Source organism: Halichoerus grypus, chromosome 7 (assembly GCF_964656455.1).
Source record: "Halichoerus grypus chromosome 7, mHalGry1.hap1.1, whole genome shotgun sequence".
Classification (NCBI taxonomy): Eukaryota; Metazoa; Chordata; class Mammalia; order Carnivora; family Phocidae; genus Halichoerus; species Halichoerus grypus.
Window position 1 is genome coordinate 102,721,758 of NC_135718.1, and position 25,674 is coordinate 102,747,431.

Below are 25,674 nucleotides of genomic sequence, written 5' to 3' on the forward strand. Positions count from 1 at the left end.
TTCATCAAGAAAAGAAACACTATCAAGTAAAAATGTTCTTATATCATACCTATTTTTTCACCCACATTTTCCTCTTATTCAAGTGGAGGAAATACTTCTGAATTGCTAGGTTAATTCTTCCACTTATATTTTTGGTTCCATTTCCTCTCCCATCCTCAGGGATTTTGTCTCATCAATCAGCTTCTTTGCGTCTCCACTTCTTTCTCTCTCTCTCTCTCTCTCTCTGCATAAGTTTCAAACACTCAACCTACAGACATTTTTGTTATCTCCCCTTTCTAAAAAACCCTACACCACCCAACTTTCTCCTTTACCACCTTTTATTTTCTTTCCAATTTATTATATAGAACTTATTTGCCATCTCTACTTTTTTACATTCCATACATTATTACTCACTAAAATTTGACTTCTGCTCCTTCTGATCTGACCTTCTCAAAGGTCACTAGTGAAAAAAATCCTATTTCCCAAATCCAGTGGCTTCTCTGCTGTCCTCATTCTTTGAATCTTGCTGTGGTATTTAACATTACTGACCACTTCTTCTTTCTTGAAAGTCTGTCCTCCTTCAATTTCAAGATAGATTCTGTTTCTTCTTATTCTCTTCCTACTCTTTTGATCTCTTCTTCTATCTCTTCATTGTTGTTTATCAGAATTCCAGATTCTGTTCTCTTCTTGCCCTTCACTCTTGCTCAGAGTCTTTCCAAAAATTATCTCTTCAGCTCTAACCAGTATGCCCTAAAACATGTCTTAACCTTACCCTGGACTTCTTTTGAACTAGAGATTCACATTTCTTTTAACTGCTTCCTAGAAGTCTCTTCCATTGTCTTCCTCCTGCAGATATACTTCAGGTCTAATTTAGAATTTGTTATCTCTTTTTCTCTGCATCACACCACCCCAATGAAACCTAAAATGTCCTGTTCTTCTTGCATTGTCTTTCCCTGTTACTAATCCCCTTATTTCCTCTATTAGTTGAGTTGGAAACTCTGGAATCATCTAACTCCGCCTCTTCCTTCACCCCATGAAATAAGTTGGTCAGGTCCTCTCAATTTTACCTCTAGAACATCTTTCTACTTGATGTGGCTCTCTACTTCCCCTTTGGACCATTCTCATCAAGGCATCCCTGGATCTTTCACAGATTTGTAGGTGACCTCTGAGTCCTGCCTCTCTTCACCTTAGATCTCTCTACTCCTACTCCCAACTTATACTTTTCCACAACATGACCTAAATGATGCTCAGTTACTATGTATTTGAAGGAATTTTTAAATAAACAAGAAGAGTTATTCCCTTCCACTTGTAAATGAGTTACTAATGTGCAGGTGACACTTGCTTTTATTAGAATTATTACCTTTCAGAATATTTTTTTAGACCTCTGGAATTGGTGGAGGATCCATTGACACTTTAATGTCTACAAGTTGTAAAATAAGGATGCTTTAATATGAGTAAGTAAAAGTCTGAAATCATCTTTGATTCTTATTGTGACTATTTATCAGTCTTCTCTTCCATCAGAATTTTCCCAGTCACTTAAAAAAGGAAAGAAATGCAAGAGAACAATGCACACCACAAAGTAGATAATCAAGAGCTAACTCTTTTGAATTGTTTCTGTTGAAAAGCTTTTAGAGTCTTTGCTTTTCTCTTCCTGGTTTGGACACTTTTAGAATTGTATCCTTGATCATGAAAACCCTAGAAAGTAAAGTGCAAAATGAACAGAAGAGATGAAACGTAGTCAATTTTGCTACTTATTAGATGTTCTGATTGAAACTCATTGTTGAGAGGAGGGTGTAATAAATAAAGCAAAGGACTTAGGATTTTAAGTAGATGCTAATTATATATATTCATTCACTATTAGTGTCAATGACTTAGAGTTGATGGTTGTGATTCTGAACTTTTTACTTTGGTATATAGTCTGCATAGATAAAGCAAAGCACTAAAGTTATAGTGGTGCTGAATTTTTCTAAAAGTTTATTTCCAATGTAAAAAAAAAAATCCTAAAACCCCAAAACTCTGAATGTTTAACAATAAATGAATTAATTACGGAATCAGAATAAAATTCAATGCTTTTGACTTTGAATTTTCTGTTGAATCATGTAACAGTATTCTACACTATTGCTTTACCTTAGATCACAATAAAATTGGGGCAAAGAACATAGTAAAAAGAGGGTTTTTTTAAATTATGTTATGTTAATCACCATACATTACATCATTAGTTTTTGATGTAGTGTTCCATGATTCATTGTTTGTGTATAACACTCAGTGCTCCATGCAGTATGTGCCCTCTTGTAAAGAGGGTTTTATTTTCAATGAGAATTAACTTCTAGGTCTGGGACTGATTATGTCAACTTGGTTTTGTTCATCCACGTGTGTGTGTGCATGTGTCTGTATGTGTGTATTATAAGGTATGGATATCTCAAATTAGTGAAAGTTATTTCAAATGACTTTTAAAATACAAATAAGTATTTTCACAATGCTTTGAAATTTTGAACTGGTTTTGTAGGATTATAATGTAGATAACTGATGCCTTCTCTAAAATATATGTTTGACATTCTTCAGCCTAGGAAAAAAATAATTTCTGGGCAAACCATAATCTGCTACCAGGATGCTGAGCTCAAAATCAGGTCACTTAGTTTCTCTTCTATTAAGATTAAATGTCATGATGAAAACAAGGTGCAGCATTGACCTTACCAAAGACTTGAAAATACTATCCCTGTGGTAAAATTAAATAAACTTCTCTTGTTTCAAATGGGTTTCAGAATGTACATTAGCCAGTTTTAAGATTCAGTGACTAAAACTGTTATTAATTTATGTCTACCAGTGACATTGTTAGTCATTGAGTGTTTGAATGTGTCAATGAAGAGCAGCTGTAGAATTTTTGTAAAACCAAATGTGGCAATAGCAGTATGTAACACAAAGCTTCTTCATGATTTAATGTTTTGTATGATTCTCCTAATTATTCAGCAGACTGAACCAGTGCAAATACCAGATCGTTTTCTAACTGTGTAAGCTTGGTTTTTATTAGATAATGGAGCAGGTTTTTTTTTTATGAATTATATTTCATTACCAATGAGATAGTAGCTACTATAGAAAATAACTAGATATCTAAAAATTTCATGGGATTCATTGAAGACAAAAATGTCTAAAGATACTTTTAAAGATACTCAAGTCTTCTGAGGATCATATAACAATATCTGAGTTTTGAAGTTAACACAACTTCACTAGCTCAGAACCTAAATGAAGTTAGCCCAAATTAAAAATTGCTGGTTGGTACAGCAATATTTGGAATAGAATTGAAAAGTTGATTTATAGTTTTGTAAATGCACTATGTGGTATGTACAAGCATGTGTAATATCACATATGTTTATAATATGTTCCCACTGGGAGAGGGTGGCAATTACCTTTTGACCCAACTGTGACATGAGGCTGGTAGTAAGTAGCTTGAGCCAGAGAATATATAATGAAGTAATATTTTTATGGGCTGATATGATTGTTTTAGTGAGTCTTTAAGACTTTTAATTAAACTTCTGAAGATGTCTTCATGTATTCCTAAGAAGTAAGAGTTAAGGATAGGTCAAAGTATATAACTGTGTAATTAGAAAGGAATGCATTCTTTCACGGCCATTGTGAAATGAACATACTGTTTCCTTTCATGAAGTACTTTAAGTTTATTTTTGTGGGTTTCATTAAGAATCCTTGAGGATCTGGGGCGTCTGGGTGGCTCAGATGGTTAAGCGTCTGTCTTCAGCTCACGTCATGATCCCAAGGTCCTGGGATTGAGCCCCACATCGGGCTCCCTGCTAACCAGGGAGGCTGCTTCTCCCTCTCCCTCTGCCTCTCCCCCTGCTCATGCTTGCTCTCTCTCTGTATCTCTGTGTCTCAAATGAATAAATAAAATCTTTAAAAAAAAAAAAAAAGAATCCTTTAGGATCATTACCTTCCTTTCCCAATCCTTTTCATTTGTATACCTTAATCTTCAGTTAGGGAAAATTTATTTATTAAAACTGAAATGGGGAGTAAGAAATTTAGTCACAACAAGTGAGTCTTCTGATGGAGAAAAATCTGGAGGGAAATTTACCATTAATTTTTAGGCTAGTCAAGTCATAACTCTTAACCCATGGGAATTCCATCACTGCTCTTTAGAAGTTTTTACCCAGTCCAGTAGCATGTCTCCATTCAGCATTGGTAGTCTGGGTTTTCTTCTTTTAAAATGCCACTCCACTTTTAGTCTTTCCAAATGAACTACTGGCTATATATCCTTATCTTAAAGCATAATTACTCCTTTTCTTTCTCAAATGTTGAGCACATAACAAGTGAGACAGTAAAGTGTTACTCAATCTTCATGAACTGGAAGTAGGTTTTTTTCCCCATATCTTCACTGCGATCCACACTAACGGTGATGCTCTTCCAGTCCTTAAGTTTTCAGAGCTGAGAGAACAACCTAGTATTTCAGAGCATCCCTGAGATCAAGAGGAGGTGGACTTCTGCTCCATTCAAATGAATTTCTAATCACAGTGTTTCTAAATAATGCAAAAATAGTTTGAGTTGTAATTAAAAGATAAATGCTCAAGGTTATTTATCTAAATGGCTGACCTGCACAAACCTAATGTCTGAATTACTCCAGATGATAGATTGTTGATTATTGTGTATTTTAGGGAAGTTTTGAGTCAAAGAATTTGGAATTCTTAAAGATAGGGGGCACCTGAGTAGCTCAATTGGTTGAGCATCAGACTCTTGGTTTCAACTCAAGTCATGAACTTAGGGTCTTGGGATCGAACCCTGTGTCAGGCTCCACCCTCAGCAGGGAGTCTGCTTGAAGACTCTCTCTCCCTCTGCCCCTCCCCCCACTCTTTTGCGTGCTTGCTCTCTCTCTAAAATATATAAATAAATCTTTAAAAAAAAAAAGAACAACAAAAGTTGAGTCTTTTTGAGAGATTTTCTTAATAGCTGGTAAAAACTAGTTATCTCTCTTAAATTGGAGAATGTTTTCCTACTGCCTCAAGGGCTTTGCATATGCTGATCTGTTGTTGTAGAATGTTCTTTCACCTCCATTGCTCAATTAACTTTTCTGATACTACAGATTCAGCTTACACACTCCTGCCTTCAGTATGCCAACCCATGACCCCTCAGCCTAAGTCTGGATTCTCGTTATGTGCTCTCATAAATCTTTGCCAACATCATTCAAGGCACTTACTGCAAGCAGTATTTACCCATTTTTGGTCATTTGATTGGTTTTTGGTGTGTCTCCTTCACTAAACTCTAAGCTCTATCTGTTTTACTAACTGCAAACATTTCCAAGTGCCTAGCAGAGTGCTTTGTATGTACTGTAGATATTTAATGCATATTTGTGACTAAAATATAAGAACAAGTATGGGAATGGAATACTTTGCCCCAGAAATTAATCTGTTTTCCTAATTGTAAACTATGAATTTCTAATGACTAATTTTCTACAGATCTCTCCATATTCCAGTATGGATTTGTTCTAATCTATGAAAACCACATTTCATGTGTATTGGGTGACCTACTCACTGCTAAATTCAGTATAGCTTAAATACCATTTTAACCTTTTAAACCCCGTATAGCTTTGCTTACAGCAAACTATCATCAATATCCTTTTTTAATGTTTGTTTTCTTGCATGGTTGTCTGCACTTAACTTCTCCATTTCTGGTTACCCTTACTTCTAGTCATGTTAAAAGCTATCTGAGATCGGAATTCTCAGAGCTCAGTAAGAGACTGGGGAAGATAGGATAGAGAGAGGGGAGGGAGTCAAGAAAGGTTAAATTTCAGACAAAGTGACCCAGAGAATAGCTTCAGTATGATCCCAAAGGAAACTCCAGGGAATGAATTACATAAGAGAGCCGGACTTTCATGTTTCTGCACTGGTTAGTCATTGGCTAACATGGGCAGAGTAATCTTTCCAAGACTTCTTTGGCATCCTACCCTTGTAGGAAAAACAGCTCTAGTAGCTAGGAGAGTGTTGGGGGGTGAGGGGGGGGGTCTCATTTGAGGGCACTAGAAGAAAAAGCACATAGAAGCTGGTGAGGGTATATAGAAACATGAGAAAAGATTAGAGGGGATCTGGGAAGATTACAGCAGTATCTGCTATAGAGCCTAAACCTGAAACCTCATCTCTATCAAGATAAATGACTATTTCTGTGCTCAATTGTGTACTGTATAATTTTGGATCCAACTACCATTATTCACAAAAGACATGTAAGTCTACTTATCTATCCTGGAACATTACTGATTCCAATGCTGTTCATCAAAGATAAGCTGGAGGTGCCTGGCAGATGATCCCCATCTGAGAAATGAGAAATATAAAAAAAAAAAGAAAAACCAGAAAAGAGCCAGCATCAAAAACAATGAACTAAATTAAATGGCCCTACTAAATGGCCTCTTGCCTCACCCTGTCTGCCTCATTAAATACCTATGAAGCTATCAAGCATTGAATCCTCAAGGCTCTGGTGAGCAAGCTAGCTGTAGCTGTATGGCTCAAATGAGATGCGTGAACATTATGCCCACCAAGTGTGCTGAGTTCACCCTGTCTTAGCTCTGAAATCCCTGCTGATCTCAGAGCCCCACGCCACCAGTGTCCACCCATGTGGAAAAAGCATGTTGACTCTGTCTTCTGCCTTAGGATGACTTAATATCTGCCAAGGCCAATGTTTATTTTTTTGTTACCTGAATTCAGAAATTGTCATTTCCTTTTCTGCCTGCAAAGCCTAGTAATCACTTTGGAAACTATTGCTTCCTTACCTTGTATTCATCATACATCTTGCTCTCACGTGTGTGTCTGAAAACTTGCTGAGAACCTGCCTCCAATTTTTTTTTCCCTTGATTTGCACTGGAAAAATTTCTGGAAGAAGTTGGCTATACCTTTTGATGGAAGGATAAGGAACTAGGTAAATTGCTTGCCCTTAATAAGTCTTCAGATTTCTTAACTGTTTTTTTGTTGTTGTTTGTTTTTTTTGTTTTGTTTTGTTTTGTTTTTGTTTTTTGCCATAGTCATTTTCCTTTGGTACTTAGAAAAATGTGTCTGTTGTGGCTCAGCAGATTTCCAGGATTTTCCTATGGAGTTTTTCTTCTGGCTTTCATCTGGTGGGAATTGATTGCTACAAGACTATGGCTTTCATCTCAAATCTAGATTTCAAAAGTGTTTGTAGAGCTGGGAAATGGTGGGGGTGCCAGTGCAGGGGTGAGAGGGTATGGCAAATAGAAAAGGGCACTGATATTCTTGCTTCATCACCTCAGTTGGAATGTGAATTTCATGGATTTTATTACTAGTGGTACCAAGGAAGAGGTTTCATTGACAACAAAAGTCTTGAAGCTAAATCTTCATTTTAATTTAATTTAATTTTAATTGAGGCCAGGAGTGGTTCCTCATAAAAACAAATTTGTTCTGACTTGATCTGGTGGTGTTGGAATGGCCAAGACTCAGGAGCCCAGACTTGACTATTTTCATCCAGAATAGGTCCAAATGTTTGTGTACACATTCAAAGAAAAGGAAAAGTGTGAGATAAAAATGAGCATGTGTCCCTCTGGCCCTTTGAAGTTGTAGGTAGTAACTAACCATGGCCTCTGCCCCAGGAGCCTAGAGAAATATTCAAAACATCCACAACTGAGTGCATTTGCCAGAGATACAAGCAAGGTTGCATGGTTTATGCTAAAACCTCAAATGCAGCATCGCCCATCCTGAACTTCCATGGAAACTCCCTCTCATCAATCTTAGTCCTTGTTTTACTCATCCTTATGTTGAAAAACTTTATTTAAGAGGGAAAGGACAGAAACAGTTCCCCACTCATTTCATATTTTCCTAGGTGACTAAGTTCTCATTCAGTACCAGAGAGAATGTTTATTCCAAAGCTGCCTGTTTTATAATGTGGCTCCAGGATATTCCACCTACATCTGTGCAAAGGGTAATGAGCTGACCAGCTGGTGGGAGTGCAGCAGTAGCTTCCATTGGAAAACACCAAGAAGCATGCCTATTCCTCTGAGACTGAGTCCTGCATCTGCTGTCACCCCAGGTTATCATCAGCCTGGCCTCTGAGCTATGCTTGGAGAAGCCTGCTGCCACTGACAGTGTTCATAAAGTACACCTATTGCTATTTTTAGTACATTGGTGTGAAGTCTAGCCAAATCATTTGCATAATGGAGGCCACATATTGTCAATTCTTATCTGGATGTGTACCTACTCAGCTGCATCATCCAAAGACCAGGATCACCATTTGTTATGCTAGCAAGGAGAAGATGTGCTTCTGAGCCTCAATCAAAACAAAAGTGAACCAGTTAATGACTAATGCTTTCCACTTGTTTCCCAAGGCACACTTTTGTTTCTCCTCTCTTGCCCTTAATATCTTATACTCAATCATTTAATTCATTTTCTTGGCACTGTTTCTGCTGTTTTTCTTGCTTCCCTGACTGCCTCCTTCCCTCGGTTTCTGTTATAAATTAATGCAAATCCAATTTATCTTCCAAGTTTTATCATCCCTTTACTTAGTTTATGGTGACTTATTTGTTTCTTGATGTTGTTGAATTTTTAAACATCTTAATTTTAATGTAAACTTTTTAGTTTTTTTTCTTTAGGTTTTTGGATTGGATTTTGTTTAGAAAGGAAGGCCTGCCCATATGATAAAATTAACTTTTTATTTTCTTCTGCATCGGGAATCTATTTTAATATAAAGGGTGAGGTAGTAATCTAGTTTCATTCGCTTTTTTTGTTTCTCTAAATGGCTAGCTAATTATCTGAGCATCATTTATCACATAGTCCATCTTTCTTTACTGATTCAAGCACCACCTTTATTTTATGTTAATTTCCCATGTAGATTTGGGTTTGTCTCTAGATTCTCCTTAGGAGTCCATGGATTTCTCTCTCTAGCAGAGCCAAGTAGTTTTCATCATTGAATGCTTAAACTGCATTCTTTTATGCTTTTGTCCGACATGTTTAGCCTTTGTCCTACGTATTTATTGAGGGCCTCCTGTGTAACTGGTATTCTTCTCTATGTTAGATAGTTCTGCATATTTTTTATTGTTTGTTTTTAGGTATTTTTTTTTTAAATCATAGATGGTATCTTTTCCCCACTATATTTTGTCACTTACCTTTGTATTAGAGACTTACTGATTGTTGAATTAATTTTTAGCTAGTCATTATGCTGATTCATCTTGTTGTTAGTAATAGTTTTTTAATTGACCTTAAGGCTTTCATATCTAGGTATACATATCTATCTATTATCTGAAAAAAATGTAATTTACCTCATCTTTTATGCTTTTGATTTTCTTTCTCTTGCCTAATCACATGAATTAGTAATTCTAGAATAATCTTGAGGAATGATGTTGATAACAGTTATTTTAATTCAGTGTCTGATTATAAGGGGACGCTTTTTGGTGCCTCACCATGACAGTGAGTTTTGATTTGAGCCATAAAACTTTTTTTCACAACAAGGAACAAATCTATCAATTTTTATTTTGAATTTTATCACCACATAGTTGATTTAGTTATTGCCCTTCTTGACTATGACTATAATAGAGTATATTCATAGATTTCTTGTGTAAACCATCTTGTCCCCTTTCATTTAAAATATATTTTAGGTTAAATCATGAGGAAGTAAATCAGGTAGATGATTACCACTACTCTTACTTTGGGTTTTTCAAAAACAGTCCAGAGTGTTGGCCACGGATTCCAATTATCTCTCCCTCTTCCTTTGTCTAAATGAGAAACAAGCAAACAAACAAAACTATGTGTGTGTATATATCTTTTTAAACTAGCAATAAAATTAAAAATTAAAAGGCACAGTATGAAAGATGTGACATTTATAAGCTTGCAAGTTTAAAATATCTCACTAGAATTCTACAGAACATCTGGCTCAGATTTGACTCCCCTATCACTAAGACTCAACAGCTAAGCAAAAGCATTTCAAATACATGTTTACCTTCCTTGAGCTTACCCCAAAAATAAACTTGTTTTGAATGATTATTTAATCAGTGTAAAAGCAGACCAGCTTTTACCAGACCATCACTATAGGGGTCACTTACAAAGAATTCTCACCTGGTGCCCCAACAATGAAAACCTCATCTTTACTGAGGTCTAAGAGGCAGGAGCAGAGAGCTCTATGCAGGACACCTTACAGCAAACTCCTGAAAATCTTCTTTGGTCATCTCTTTCTGTCCCCCCAAATTACTCATGGTGGTTATTAAAGGTCTCCCCTCTCCCCAAAGCCCATTCTCTCCAGTGTCTTCAGGGCAGGGCTGTTTTCCACTTGGTTCCTCCTTACCAGCCTGACCCAGCAGCCCCTCTGCTGCCTTCTTCCAAAAGCCTGTTTGCTACCACCTTTGGAAAAGACTGAGTTTTTTAAGAGAGGTAGTTCCTGCCATAATTCTAGCAAATAAAGCCTGTTAACACTTTAAAATTATACCACCGCTATCACAGCCACACGTCTCAGGGCTTAATGATGAAACAGAGGTAAATTTCCAACTCATAAGTGGGAGTCATCAGAGAAAAAGAAATCTGCTCAGAGGAAGGAGGAATTTCATACCAATACCTACTCATGCTCCTTCCTTCCTGGGAACACTAAAAGGTTTTCACTGATGTCTTGATAGGTTATTTGTATAGAAATTATCCTGATCACATAAAAGCATTGCTTCTATAAACTGCCCATGGAGGCAAAGATATAGCTTTCAAATATAGAATCCTGTTCAGTGTTATTTTTCCGACTCATTGATGGATCTCTTGCAAATCAGTGTTACTTTTATGCAAATTAATATAGAATTGTCCTTACATTTATGCACAGACTATTTGGAAATTCCTACTGGAGTCCTCTGAATTTTAAATGAAAGATGTAGTTTGTGAGATCATTTGAACCCTTGGGCATTTAATTAACTGACTTATTTTCAGGAATTCATAATCGAAGATAAAAGTTGTAGAAGAGAGCCAGCTTGGATTTTTTTAGATCCTATCATATCCAAGCAGAAACAGGAAAAAAGAAAAGAGAATTTTTCTACCAATGTTTCATCAGTTGAGGTTTTCTGCTGCAGAGCAGAAAATATAACTAAGCTGTGAAAAATATGGATTAGTGAGGAGTTGGGCTGGGGAGATGGGTTTATTTGAATAGTGGAGCTCTCCTCTTACTTGCCCGTTTTAGAGAAGCAATTTCCCTTCTCATTGGGGTTTGGTTTCTAAAGAACAAGGCTTCCTAAGCAAATAGTTTACCATACCTCCCCATGAAAGTGATTTTATGATAGGAAAGGGCTTCCTTTATGTCATGCTGGGTTTACCAAGAAATGAGAAGGCATGGTTTATTATAGTGAAACAAAAATTGAGGTATTAAGAAGTGGAGAAGGAGAGCTCTGAGTGCAAACTTGGCTGTTCTCCCAGACATGCTGTTTATTCCCCCTTGGGGAGCATATATTTCTGTAGTTCCATCAAGGAAGTGAGAATCAGGTTTTAGTCTAAATAATGCTGTTCTTATGTTAGCCAGGTTTAAAAATAGAATCATAGGAATGGAAAGGACTTCCAGGGTGTTTTTATTTTCAGACATTCCCGCATTTCACAGTAGCCCTTCCTGAATTCTTCCCCAATTGTATCCTGTTTGCCAAGACCTGAGGAAGAGATGTCCTACCGTCTATTTCAGAGTCCAACATTGTCCAGGTCAGGAAACTGCTTCCCAGTCAATTCAAGTGCCTTCAATCCAAGTCTGTGTTTTTTTTTTTTTTATCTCAGTGGTACAAGTGAGAGCTAAATTAATCTTAAATCATAAAATCTTAGCATAAGAAGATACTCTCAAATGTCATCTAAGTCAGTAATTCCCAACCAGAATGGTAAAATGATGGATTTCTATCATTGACCCTAACACATAGAGAAGAAAGGTTTTGTGGGAGAGGGCAAGAGATGATGAGAATTCACCAAGTGGTCAGAAAATAAACTTCTTTAGACCAGAGGTTCACATACTTCAGGTGCCTGGGTAGCTGCACATCAGTCAGATCACTTGGACAGCTTGTTAAAAGCCCAGATTACTAGGCTTCCCTAGTCGTACCCTAGATCCTAATTCAATAGGTCTGTATTGCTAGAGTGCTCCCCTGATTTCAGAATCTGTGCTAAACCAGCACTCCCCCGCCCTGCCCAGAGTAGAAAGCCTTCCTGTATATCTAGCCCAGCTCTGCTGAAATGCTTCTAGTAATGGGGAGGATTGTGGGGGTGGGGCTGGGGGTCTGTTACCTAATAAAGCAATCTCTTTTTCAAGCAATTTTAATTATTACAAAAATTCTTCCATGTACTAAATTGAAATCTACCTCTTCTTGACTCTTATTCATTGGCTTTAGTTCTGCATTATAGATCAACAAACAACAAATATATTAAGTCTCTAACAGATTAACTCTTCAAATGTTTGTTGATCAGATGTCATGTTTCCTCTGTTTCCTTTTTTATTTTATTTTTATTTATTTATTTATTTTTAAGATTTTATTTATTTACTCATGAGAGACAGAGAGAGAGAGAGAGGCAGAGGGAGAAGCAGGCTCCCAAGGAGCAGGAAGCCCGATGCGGGACTCGATCCCAGGACCCTGAGATCATGACCTGAGCCGAAGGCAGACGCTTAACCATCTGAGCCACCCAGGCGCCCGTCTGTTTCCTTTTTTAAAACAAAACAAAACAAATCATGATTCTTTGAAATCAGGAAAAGAGCCTGGAGCACTCAACCAAGACTTTTAAGCCCCACACCTTGATCCATGCTCCAATTAAATAGCCAACTATAGTTCATTTATGATTAAAATTTCCTTGATCAAAATGCTTTCCCTGTCCCACCCTTACTGTGTAATAAAGATCTTCTGGGAAGCCTCAGATGGCATGGCCCATCACATCTATGCTGTAGTTTGCTATTTGTCAAACCTCTTGTGTAAAACCAAGAGGGAACTTCCTGAAAGGTTTTGTGGCTTAATGATGCAAAATCAACATTGTCCCTACTCCCTCTGTGTAAGAAACTCAGGGGGAATCTTAGAAAAAATAAGGACATTGCTTAGATTGAGAACTGAAGAAAGTGAAGGGCCCAGTTACAGCCTTCACAAAGACTTAATCATTTCATTGCTCCAGAATCTGGAGTGTGCTTTACAATGTTAATGCCATCTTCATACCATCTTCATCAATATCTAATTGACTGTTAGGGAAAACACCTGGGTGGTCAAGTATCACTAAGCCAATTCTTAAAAAAAAAAGAAAAGAAAAAGGAATTCAGCTAAGGTAACAAGCATCTAATTGAGTGCTATTACTTTAAAGAAGTCACTTTTTGGAGGTCATGTTTATTTTAAAAAGATAATGTTTCTGAGAGCATATTAGGAGTCTTTTTTTTTTCCAGATGGTCTTCAGAGACAGCTTATAATAAAAGAATGTTTATCTTATTATTTCATAATTCAACCTTGTTTTTTATTAAAAAAGACTCTTCTAGACTATTCACCCACTTTGTTGATCAGTTTGGGTTCCAAATGACTTTTAGCTGCTTTCAGTATTACCTTCATAGGCCAAAGATTTGCCACCTTTGAAGATACTCAAAATAATATTTCACAAATTTTAACCAGCTTAGTAAGTTTTATTAGTCTTCACCCACTTAATTTCTTGCTTCTTCTTGCCAAGTTCTTCCCCTGTGTTCTGTACTATAACACGCTGTTTGCCTTGACATGCAGTATTTGCTGTACTTGGAATGTTCGTGTCTATTCTTTTACTAATTTTACTCTTCTTTTAGGTCCTGGCCTAAATGTCACTTTTCAAGGGAAGAATTTTACCATATGGTTCCAGCTTTTATCACTAAACTTTCATTTCAGATTATCTTCTGAAAACATTTATATCACCCTACCTTCCAGTAGATCACTAGCCTCACTGCTTTGGGTCTTAGTGGATGTTAGAGCTGCAAGAGGTCCCTTGCTTCTGCAGAACCCACTGGAACCTGAGCTGAGTGACAAGCCCAGTAGTTGTGGATTTTACACAGGAATGAATAGCACATCTTGTTTTCTACCAGCGTTCGTCCTTTTCCTCTCTCCTTTGCCTGTCTTTTACTCCTTTTACATTTGAGCATGTATATCATCTCCTCAAAGACTCTTTCACTGATTACCCACACTGAGTGAGGTCACCCACCCCATCATGTATACTCATAGTACCTGTGGTAATTCTATTATAACAGCTGCCATATAGCTTGGGAATTGCCTATGTAGTTGTCTGGTGGCTTGTTACTACAATATGAATTAGCTCCTCAAGAAGAGGAACTGTATCTTATTGACCTGTGAACCCCAGTTAGATACCTAATAACTGCTCAGTCAGTGGTTGCTAAATAAATAACTAAATGGACAAAAAGATAGATAGATGGACTGGTCTAAAGAGAAACTTGAAGAATTCTGGGTGAACAGAATCTGCCTTGCCCCTTTCACCTTTTGGGTGGCTTCTTAGCTTTTTCTCAAAACAGTTATGTTAGAGGTCTCTAGTCTTGCTGTGAGGTGGTGTTAACTGTTTTTATTTATTTATTTTATTTATTTATTTATTTATTTATTTATTTATTTATTTATTTTTAATTTTCTCCAGGCCAGAAGACTCCCAGGGAATACTGACAGTAAAGTCCCCAAGCTGAACAGGGAAAGGGACATCATTGATGCATTTAGTTTCTCACCCTTGAGACTGCAATTTGCCCTATTTTTCAATTAGCAAGTTGGCTGGGAAATTTTAAAAACTTATCCAAGCGTCACTCCTGGCATTCCTGGCCTTAACATGAAATGTTATAAGGCTCCTATCTCTTGGGACAATGAATTCACTGGAAGTGGCATCACACTCTTGTGATGGAGATTGGTATGCAACATTCCTTCAGCTCTTGCATTGCCTAAAAAAAAAATCCTGAACGGGATAAAAAAAATCTGGTATTTTCTCATTGGCAAGTACTCTCCTGTCAGCCATGCTCTTCCCAGGGGTTGTATTCTTCCTGTATGAGTTCGGCATTCTTTCAGTTATGTTCTGCTGGTGAGTCATAGGGACCCAACACAGTATAGAGGGAATATACAGACCTGAAGTTGAGCATATGGTCTTAAATACCTGGATTTATATTTTTCAGTGTGACTAAAGGGGCTCAAGGCACATACCAGCTGAAGGTACTTCTGCATTCCATTATGGGCAACTTTGCACCACCTCCACCGAGAAAAATGAAGTGGAGCTTGGGTCTTTCCCATTTATTCATACCTGCTATCTCTTCCAAATTGACTTCCATGCAACATTTTCTCATATTTAAATGGTGGAACATGGTAAATTACAGATTGAAGTTAACTCAAGAGAAGGACAGCATACGAGCAAGAAAATGACACATACAGAAAGATTGTGATTATGAAGCAATGAGTAATTTCTTGGGTGGCTTTTGGGCATCAGCCTCATGATTTCAGTCTCACGTCCATTAGTCTCATAAGTTAATTCAGAAAATAAACAAACCTTAGTATACATCTCCAGTTTTAATTCCTAGTTCTCCTTTTGGGCCTAGGAACTGTCTGTCTTCCACTAAACTATAAATTCCAGAAGAACAGAGGCCATATTTGTTTACCTAGAGTCTAGAACAGTGCGCTGTACATTGTAGGCACCCATAAATAATTGATAAATGAATAAAACCAATGATTGGTTAGCATCTACTCAATTGAAAGAAAGCTCATAGAGTTTCTTTTGAACCTCTATAGTAGCTCCATGTCAGGATTAAAGGGAGGCCCACAGAGCTCTGCACACTTGGATTGGGACCCTCTCCAGGCCCCCAAGCTCTGTGCTCAATATTCCTCTTTATCTCACAACTTCAAACTGCCTGAGGACTAAATGCAGGAAGGCACTGTGGTCAGAACTGAGCTTACCCTCATGGTATCCCACCTCTCTTCACCTCACACTGCTCCATATATTCCTTAGTTGTACTCCATCACACATCATTTCCCAATCAGATCCCCTAAACCCTTCTTCTGGTCTTTGTTCTCACAGCCAAGCCTCAGGAAAGTCTCCTAGATACACAACCTCTTTCCCCATTACTCTCTTCATTAGCTTGTCCTAACAAAATCCAGATCACCTTTGTAGACACCACTTCTCCTGCAACCTGTTCAAGTGAAGGCAATTTTTTTCTCTCACAATCCTTGTACAGTTGTACTGGAGGTGAGATGTTGTGTCCTTGAGTCTCATTGTTTTTTTGAAATACTGTTAACCTTCCCATTAAAAATTCTTGGAGGGCGCCTGGGTGGCTCAGTCATTAAGCGTCTGCCTTTGGCTCAGGTCATGATCCCAGGGTCCTGGGATCGAGTCCCACATCAGGCTCCCTGCTCGGCAGGAAGCCTGCTTCTCCCTCTCCCACTCCCCCTGCTTGTGTTCCTGCTCTCGCTATTCTGTCTGTCAAATAAATAAATAAAATCTTTAAAAAAAAATAAAAAAATAAAAATAAAAATTCTTGGAAAGGGGTGCCTGGCTGGCTGAGTTGGTAGAGCATGTGACTCTTGATCTCAGGGTTGTGAGTTTGAGCCCCATGTTGGGTATAGGGATTACTTAAAAAAAAAAAAACTTAAAAATAAATAAATAAATTAATTAATTAAATAAAATAAAAATTCCCAGAAAACACGTGTCATTAGGTTCTATATACATCACCCACATGTCTTTAAGTTCTAAGTCTCCCCTGTTTTTTTCAGTACAAAGTTTAGTCTCTAGCTCACTGGGGGATACAAACACTTCAGTGTAGCTAGAGGATTGATGTGAGAGAGAAGAAAAAAGAGGAAAGAAACTGGAAAGGTGGACAGGGGCCCAATCTTGGAGGATGTTAAATGTTGTGCTAAAGAGTTTAGACTTTATCCTGCATGCAGTAAGGAGATTTTGTGAAGTTTTTTAAGCACTAAAGTTTACATTTTAGACAGTTCTCTCTGGTAAGGAAACTATTTAGGAAGTCCAGAAAGAGAAAGAGAAAGAGATGAAGTCTTAAACTTAAGCAATGGCTGAGGGAATGAAAATGGGAATCTTTAAGTAGGTGTTAAGGGGGATGAATTATTAGGTCTTGGTGAGTAGTTGGATGGAGTTGTTACCATGGCTCATCTGAGTCAGGGCCTCTAAAGTGTTTAATTGGTAGTATTAACTGGAAGGAGCAATATCTAGTGTTTACTGAACATGTATAATGTGCCAAATATTTTTTAAAGAATTTTACCTCAATTTAATACTACTAACAACTGTATTAAATAGCTTTATTAGCCCTGTTTTACAGGTGAGAAACCTTAGGCACAGAAAGCTTGAGTAACTTGTCCATGGCTTCACTACCAGTAGGTGGTAGAGCTGGCCATCAAACCCAGGCAATTGGCTCCAAAAACTCATATGTTTAACCACTAGGTTAACAAGCTATCATTATTATTTCTATCTTAATACAACTAGATTCCTTGAGTTAGTTTCTGACATATTTTGGGGCCCTGAGAGTAAGAGGCACAGGACAGATGTGGGTTTGGGTTTTTTATTTGTTAGTTTGTTGGAGGGAAGTATAAGTAAATGCTATAGAATGCAAGTCTGAGTAGGGTCTTGCAGCAAGGGCTGTGGTCAAATGAAAGCACAATGACTGAAGGCATTGAGTCTCAGGAAGGGAAGACCAGGGCTCAGAAACAGGGAAGGCAGACTTCAAAGAGAAACAAGATATGACTTTATTGTGATGGCTCTCTGGTCCTTCCAGGAATTTGGTGGGCAAAGCAAAGAATTGGTTCATTTGGTTGTGGTAGATGTTAAGTACCCTATGCATCTTTGTGCATATGGGGGACCTAAAGGAACACCTATAATGCCAGTCACTTCTCTCTTTGGACACATGCTTATTGATTGCATCCTCCATGAATGGACAGTAGCATGCTAAAGACATACAGAAATGATCAGGGTTACAAATGCCTTAGAGCATAAATTATGATAATCTCAGCACATTGCCGAGTCAGGAATGTTTCAGTCTTAGTTTCACACTATTTTCCATTCTACTTGCCAATAGCAGGTTTAATGTAAGGCAGGAAGGACCTAGATAGATTAGATCACCTACTGCTTTGGGATGAGAATTGAAAAACATGAACCTCAGTGCATGCCTTGGAGGTCAGAAAGTCAGTACTTGTTTGAACAAGAGCAGAAGGAAATTCCTAAGGTCTTGGCAGAAAATACATTTGGCCATCTGGAACTACAATTCTGGTGCTTGCAGCATTATATTTCACTCTGTTTTAAAGTACGGATATTATTTAGAAGGAAAAGAAAGGATAAGCAGAATAATTAGCACCCGAACTAAGGAAACCTGTGAGTTAGCATCTGAGATTGTGCCTGGAAAGAAACAAAGATCTGAGAAGCTGCTCTCAGGTTCACTGCCCTTTGCTCCTGAAAACCTTTTTCTGAGAGCCAGAACATTATAAGCAGGTTTGCTGAGAAAGAACCATCAAACAGGGTCAGAAAACCAGGTTGAGGTTTAAATTTTAAAGTAAATCCTTTAACCCACCTGGAAAGTGTCAAATAAGAAGGAATTCTTTTTGTATGTATGTTTGTTTGTTTGTTTACAGGTAGGCACAACCATTTCTTTTTTTTTTTCCTTTTAATTCCACTATAGTTAACATACAGTGCTATATTAGTTTCAGGTATACAATATAGTGATTCAACAATTCTATACATTACTCAGTGCTCATCATAAGTGTACTCTTAATCCCCTTTACCTATTTCACCCATCCCGCCACCCACCTCCCTTCTGGTAGCCATCAGTTTGTTCTCTATAGGTGAGAGTCTGTTTTTTGATTTGTCTCTTTTCTTCTTTGTTCATTTGTTTTGTTTCTTAAATACCACCTATTCAAATAAGAGGGAATTCTTGCCTTTAAGCCAACCATACTGAAAACATTAAAAGTCCAGGAAATCTGAAGTTGAACAGCATAATTCTCCTCTTGCTGTTGCATATCCTCAAATAATATCTGGCAGAGGATTTGGAACATCACTAAAGTGACAAAATCTTAATCCATATCTTCTAAATATGAGTCAACTGTGATAAACACTTACTCCATCTTAGTCTGGCCATAGAACCAAAATGGGGGGGAAGGTCAGTGTAATGTTCCATGAAGCAGATGAATTTACTATTTGTTTGTTTGTGTTTACCACTGATAAATTCAAACATATACAAAGGAAAATAACCAGAATGATCAGGGACTTGGGAAACAATTTATAAAAGAAACAATGAAAGACAATGAAAACTCTTGGCCTCAAAGGAGAAAAAGGAAGAATTGATGTGATTATATGTTTGAAGAAATATCACGTGAGAAAAGGAACAGACTCATTTTGTGTTGGTCTATAGGGCAAATGTATGGTGGAAGTTTTAGAGAGGCAGATTTAAACACATGATTGGAAAGAGTAATAATTCAAACTTTTCATTTGTAGAATGTGTTGTCTTCTGAGGTAATGGACTGGAAATGATCAAGGAAAAGCTGTCATGGATGTTATAGGGGGTAGGGCTTCTGCATTGAGTACAAATTTGGGCTGCATGATTTATACAGTTCTGGCTCTCAAATTCTGGGAACTTTTCCCTTAAACTACTTAGCTCCTGGATACTACTGTATAAAAGACAGTGAGATTGCAACTATGCAGGGATTGCTAATGTAAAGTAGGTGCTCCTATTTCCTGGAGAAGGTAAGATTTGACTTGCAACCTGAATGGTCAGAAAGGGGGTCAGCTATGAGAAAATAGGGAGAGGACCTTTCTAGGCAAGAGAACAGCAAGTGAAATCACTCATTGAGGAGCAGTAAGACTGGGGACCAGAGCCTAATGATTGTGGAAGGGGAATGTAGTGGGGAGGAAGTAGGAAAGTGTGTGGGAGCCAGATCATGAAGACTCTGGTAGGCTATAAAAATAAATTTATGTTTTGTGTCCAGTGCATTTGAAGTCATTGGAGAGTTTTAAGGAAGGAAGTAATACAGTGGGATTGTCCCTTTGAAAGAATCTTTTGGCTTCTGTGTAGCAAATGGATTGGAAGGAGGCAGATAAAGCCAGGAAAAGGGTTGTAGGTAATTGCTGGACAACCAGACATATAAAAATAAAAATAAATCAAAATACATATAAGAAATTATGAGAGGGAGGAGGAGCAAGATGGTGGAGGAGTAGGAGACCTAAATTTCGTCTGGTCCCAGGAATTCAGCTAGATAGGGATCAAACCATTCTGAACACCTACAAACTCAACAGGAAATTGAAGAAAAGATACAGCAACTCTCTGAACAGAAAAGCGACCACTTTCTGGAAGGTAGGACGTGCAGAGAAGTGAATCCGCGGTGATATTCGGGAAGATAGACCGCGGGGGGGGGGGGGGGGGCCTCCGTTAGCCGCTACTGGCAAGTGATAGAGCAGTGGAGCACAAAATCAGAACTTTTAGAAGCTGCTCCACTGAGAGATGTCACTCCAGTGGCTAAGCGGGGGGGTGGAACCCTCTCTGGGACAGTGTGGTCTCAGGACCCTCAAGGCCACAGAAAGACCAGGATGCCTAAGTGTGGCAGAGCTCCCAGGTATTGGAGCAGGGAAGCCGGCTGCAGAGACGGAGCCGAGGCACGGGCTCTCAGCTCGGGGTTGCCATAAACCGTGATCTGTGGCACAGTCAGGCCACTGCTCTTCCAGCAGGGACCCAACAGGCAGCAGATCCAGGGAGACTCCCCTTCCTCCCCTGGGAGGAGCGCTGTGGGAGTGTACCACAGGGATCTGCTGGGTTTGGAGACTCCACACGGGGTCAGGTGCCAGAGATAGAAACACTCAGTCACAGGCCGGGTGAGCACAGAGTGTGGCCAGAGACCGGGGAGATGGGAGTGACTGACTGCTTTTCTCTGGGGGCGCACTGAGGTGTGGGGCCTGAGTTCTCGGCTCCTCCGGGGCAGAGACTGGGAGGCCGCCATTTTCACTCTCATCCTCCAAAGCTGTACGGAGAGCTTGCAGGGAACAAAAGCTCCAGAGAGCAATCCCGAGCAGATTACTTAGCACAGCGCCCCCCCCCCCCCCCCCGCAAGGGCGGGACAATTCCGCCTCCGGCAAACACATTTGGGAACCACAGTAACAGGCCCCTCCCCGAGAAGATCAGCAAGAACAGCCAGCCAAGACCAAGTTTACTGATCAATGAGAACGGCAGAACTCCAGCGCTAGGGGAATACAGCACATAGAATTCATGGCTTTTTTTCCCCTGATTCTTTAGTCTTTCAAAGTTAATTTTTTAAATTTTCTTTTTTTTCTTTTTCTATTTTTTTTAACTTTTTTTTTCCTTTTTCAACCAACATCTTATCAATCCCTTTTTTAAAAATCCTTTTTATTTTTCATTTTTAAAGTCATATTCTATCCCTTCATTGTAGTTAACCTTATTTTTGGCATATATATAGAAGTTGTTCTCTCTCTTTTGGGATACAGTTTCTTCTAACAGACCAAAATATACCCTAAATCTCTAGTGTATGGCTTTGTTCTAGTCTCCTGCCTGATCACATTCTCTCCCTTTTTTTTTTTTTTAATTTCTCTTCTTTCTTTTTTCAACCAACTTATCAATTCCTTTTATAAAATCTTTATAATTTTCATCTTTACAGTCATATCCTATCCCGTCATCATATTTACCCTTATTTTTGTACATATATAAGTTTTTCTTTCTTTAAAATTTTGGGAGGCAGTTTCGTCTACCAGACCAAAATACGCCCAAAATTTAGTGTGTGGCACTGCTCTGTTCACCAGCCTAATCATATTTGATCATATTCTTTTTTTTCTTTTTCTTTTTTTTTCTTTCTTTCCCTTCTCCCCCAGTTTCAGGTCTCTTCTGATTTGTTTAGTGTATATTTTTCTGGGGTTGTTGTTACCCTGTTAGCATTTTGTTCTTTCATTCATCTGTTCTTCTCTGGACAAAATGACAAGATGGAAAAATTCACCTCAAAAAAAAGAACAAGAGGCAGTACCAACTGCCAGGGACCTAATCAATACAGACATTAGTAAGATGTTGGAACTAGAGTTCAGAATTACAATTATAAAGATACTAACTGGGCTTGAAAAAAACATGGAAGATATTAGAGAAACCCTTTCTGGAGAAATAAAAGAACTAAAATCTAACCAAGTCGAAATCAAAAAGGCTATTAATGAGGTGCAATCAAAAATGGAGGCTCTAACTGCTAGGATAAATGAGACAGAAGAGAGAATTGTTGATATAGAAGACCAAATGATGGAGAATAAAGAAGCTGAGAAAAAGAGACAAACAACTACTGGATCACGAGGGCAGAATCTGAGAGAAAAGTGATATCATAAGATGAAACATATTAGAATAACTGGGATCCCAGAAGAAGAAGAAAGAGAGAGAGAGGGGCAGAAGGTATATTGGAGCAAATTATAGCAGAGAACTTCCCTAATTTGGGGAAGGAAACAGGCATCAAAATCCAGGAGGCACAGAGAACCCCCTCAAAATCAATAAAAATAGGTCAACACCCCAACATCTAATAGTAAAACTTACAAGTCTCAGAGACAAAGAGAACATCTTGAAAGCAGCTCAGGACAAGAGGTCTGTAACCTACAATAGTAGAAACATTAGATTGGCAACAGACCTATCCACAGAGACTTGGCAGGCCAGAAAGGACTGGCATGATATATTTAGAGCACTAAATGAGAAAAATATGCAGCCAAGAATACTATATCCAGCTAGGCTGTCATTGAAAATAGGAGGAGAGATAAAAAGCTTCCAGGACAAACAAAAACTAAAAGAATTTGCAAACACGAAACCAGCCCTACAAGAAATATTGAAAGGGGTCCTCTAAGCAAAGAGAGAGCCTCAAAGTAACAGACCAGAAAGGAACAGAGACAATATACAGTAACAGTCACCATACAGGCAATACAATGGCACTAAATTCATACCTTTCAGTAGTTACCCTGAATGTAAATGGGCTAAATGCCCCAGTCAAAAGACACAGGGTATCAGATTGGAAAAAAAAAAAAAAAAAAAACAAGATCCATCTATATGCTGTCTGCAAGAGACTCATTTTAGACCCAAAGACAGCTCCAGATTGAAATGAGGGGGTGGAAAACCACTTACCATGCTAATGGACACCAAAAGAAAGCTGGGGTGGCAATCCTTATATCAGTCAAATTAGATTTTATTTATTTATTTATTTATTTTTATTTATTTGATGTCTGATCTTATTTATTTGTCATTCTTAGAAAATCTCATTTTTGACTGGATTCAAACTTAGAGGAGAAGTTCTCAGAGAGGACAGCCTCTGTCTCTTGGCAATCTGTTCCTGGCATTTTTCTTTGGCCTCCTTCATTCTCGTGGCCAAAAGTTTAGCATATTCTGCAGCCTCTTCCTTATTTTTCTTAGTGCGCTGCTTCTTCAAAGCAATACGCCGATGTTTGTGCTAGAGGACACATGGAGTAACAAGACACTGAATCTTAGGTGCTTTGGTTCTAGGTTTCTTACCTTCTTTGTTTAGGGGCTTTCTCACAACATACTGGTGGACATCATCTTCTTTAGAGAGATTGAAAAGTTTGCGGATTCTGCTGGCTATTTTGGGCCACAGGCGACGAGGCCCAGTAGTATCAGTGAGTCCAGGAATAGCCTTCTCCCCTTTTTGTACAATGGCCAAGTTGAGAACACTGAGATTGGCATCCACAATGCAACCCCGATCAGATTTGCACTTTCTTTCTCCAGTCCTCCTTGGTCTAGCAGGAATGCCCCTTACTCAGCAGCAGGCAGACACGGCCATGGGTCAAGACACCCTGCTTCATGGGGAAGCCTTGTTTGTCATTGCCACCACTGATTCAGACCACATAACCATTCCATTCTTCACCCAGAGCATCAGCAGCAACTTCTGTGGCCATACACTTCTCATAAAAGGTGCGAAGTTTGCGTTCATCATCCACTTCAATGAGTTTCTGGCAGCCAGTAGCTGGGAAAGAGATGTTCAGCTTCATCCTGAAGCAGCCTCCCGCCTCTGAGGCGCCACAAAAAAGAGCAACAAATTAGATTTTAAACCAAAGACTATAATAAGAGATGAGGAAGGGCACTATATCCTACTTAAAGGGTCTATCCAACAAGAAGATCTAGCAATTGTAAATATCTATGCCCCTAACATGGGAGCAACCAATTATATAAACCAATTAATAAAATCAAAGAAACACATTGACAACAATACAATAATAGTAGAGGACTTTAACACCCCCCTCACTGAAATGGACAGATCATCTAAGCAGAAGATCAACAAGGAAATAAAGACTTTAAATGACACACTGGACCAAAAGGACTTCATAGATATATTCAGAACATTACATCCCTAAGCAACAGAATACACATTCTTCTCTAGTGCCCATGGAACATCCTCCAGAATAAAGCACATCCTGGGTCACAAATCAGGCCTCAACAGGTACCAAAAGATTGGGATCATTCCCTGCATATTTTTGAACCATAATGCTTTGAAACTAGAACTCAATCACGAGAGGAAAGTCGGAAATTACTCAAATACATGGAGGCTAAAGAGCATCCTACTAAAGAATGAATGGGTCAACCAGGAAATTAAAGAAGAATTAAAAAAATTCATGGAAACCAATGAAAATGAAAACACAACTGTTCAAAATCTTTGGGATGCAGCAAAGGCCGTCCTAAGAGGAAAGTATATAGCAATACAAGCCTTTCTCAAGAAACAAGAAAGGTCTCATATATACAACCTATCCCTACACCTAAAGGAGCTGGAGAAAGAACAGCAAATAAAGCCTAAAGCCAGCAGGAGAAGAGAAATAATAAAGATCAGAGCAGAAATCAATGAAATAGAAACCAAAAGAACAGTAGAACAGATCAACGAAACTAGGTGCTGGTTCTTTGAAAGAATTAATAACATTGATAAACCTCTGGCCAGACTTACCAAAAAGAAAAGAGAAATGACCCAAATAAATAAAATCATGAATGAAAGAGGAGAGATCACAACCAACACCAAAGAAATACAAACAATTATAAGAACATATTATGAGCAACTGTATGCCAGCAAATTAGATAATCTGGAAGAAATGGATGCATTCCTAGAGATGTATCAACTACCAAAACTGAACCAGGAAGAAATAGAAAACCTGAACAGAACTATAACCACTACGGAAATTGAAGCAGTCATCAAAAATCTCCCAACAAACAAGAACCCAGGGCTAGATGACTTCCCAGGGGAATTCTACCAAACATTTAAAGAAGAATTAATACCTATTCTTCTGAAACTGTTCCAAAAAATAGAAATGGAAGGAAAACTTCCAAACTCGTTTTATGAGGCCACCATTACCTTGATCCCAAAATCAAAGCTCCCATCAAAAAAGGAGAATTACAGATCAATATCCCTGATGAATATGGATGCAAAAGTTCTCACCAAAATACTAGCCAATAGGATCCAACAGTATATTAAAAGGATTATTCACCACGACCAAGTGGGATTTATTCCTGGGCTGCAAGTTGGTTCAACATCCGCAAATCAAATCAGTTTGATACAATACATTAATAAAAGAAAGAACAAGAACCATATGATCCTCTCAATAGATGCAGAAAAAGCATTTGACAAAGTACAGCAGCCTTTCTTGATTAAAACTCTTCAAAGTGTAGGGATAGAGGGCACATACCTCAATATCATAAAAGCCATCTATGAAAAACCCACAGAGATCATTCTCAATGGAAAAAAACTGAAAGCTTTCCTCCTAAGGTCAGGAACATGGCAGGGATGTC

At 38.3% G+C, this 25,674-nt stretch overlaps 1 pseudogene; it reads right to left on the minus strand.

Moving 5' to 3' along the window:
* Positions 1 to 23,147: 23,147 nt before the first annotated feature.
* LOC118523489 (small ribosomal subunit protein eS6 pseudogene) lies at positions 23,148 to 23,916 on the minus strand (annotated as a pseudogene).
* Between the last annotated feature and the right edge of the window lie 1,758 nt (positions 23,917 to 25,674).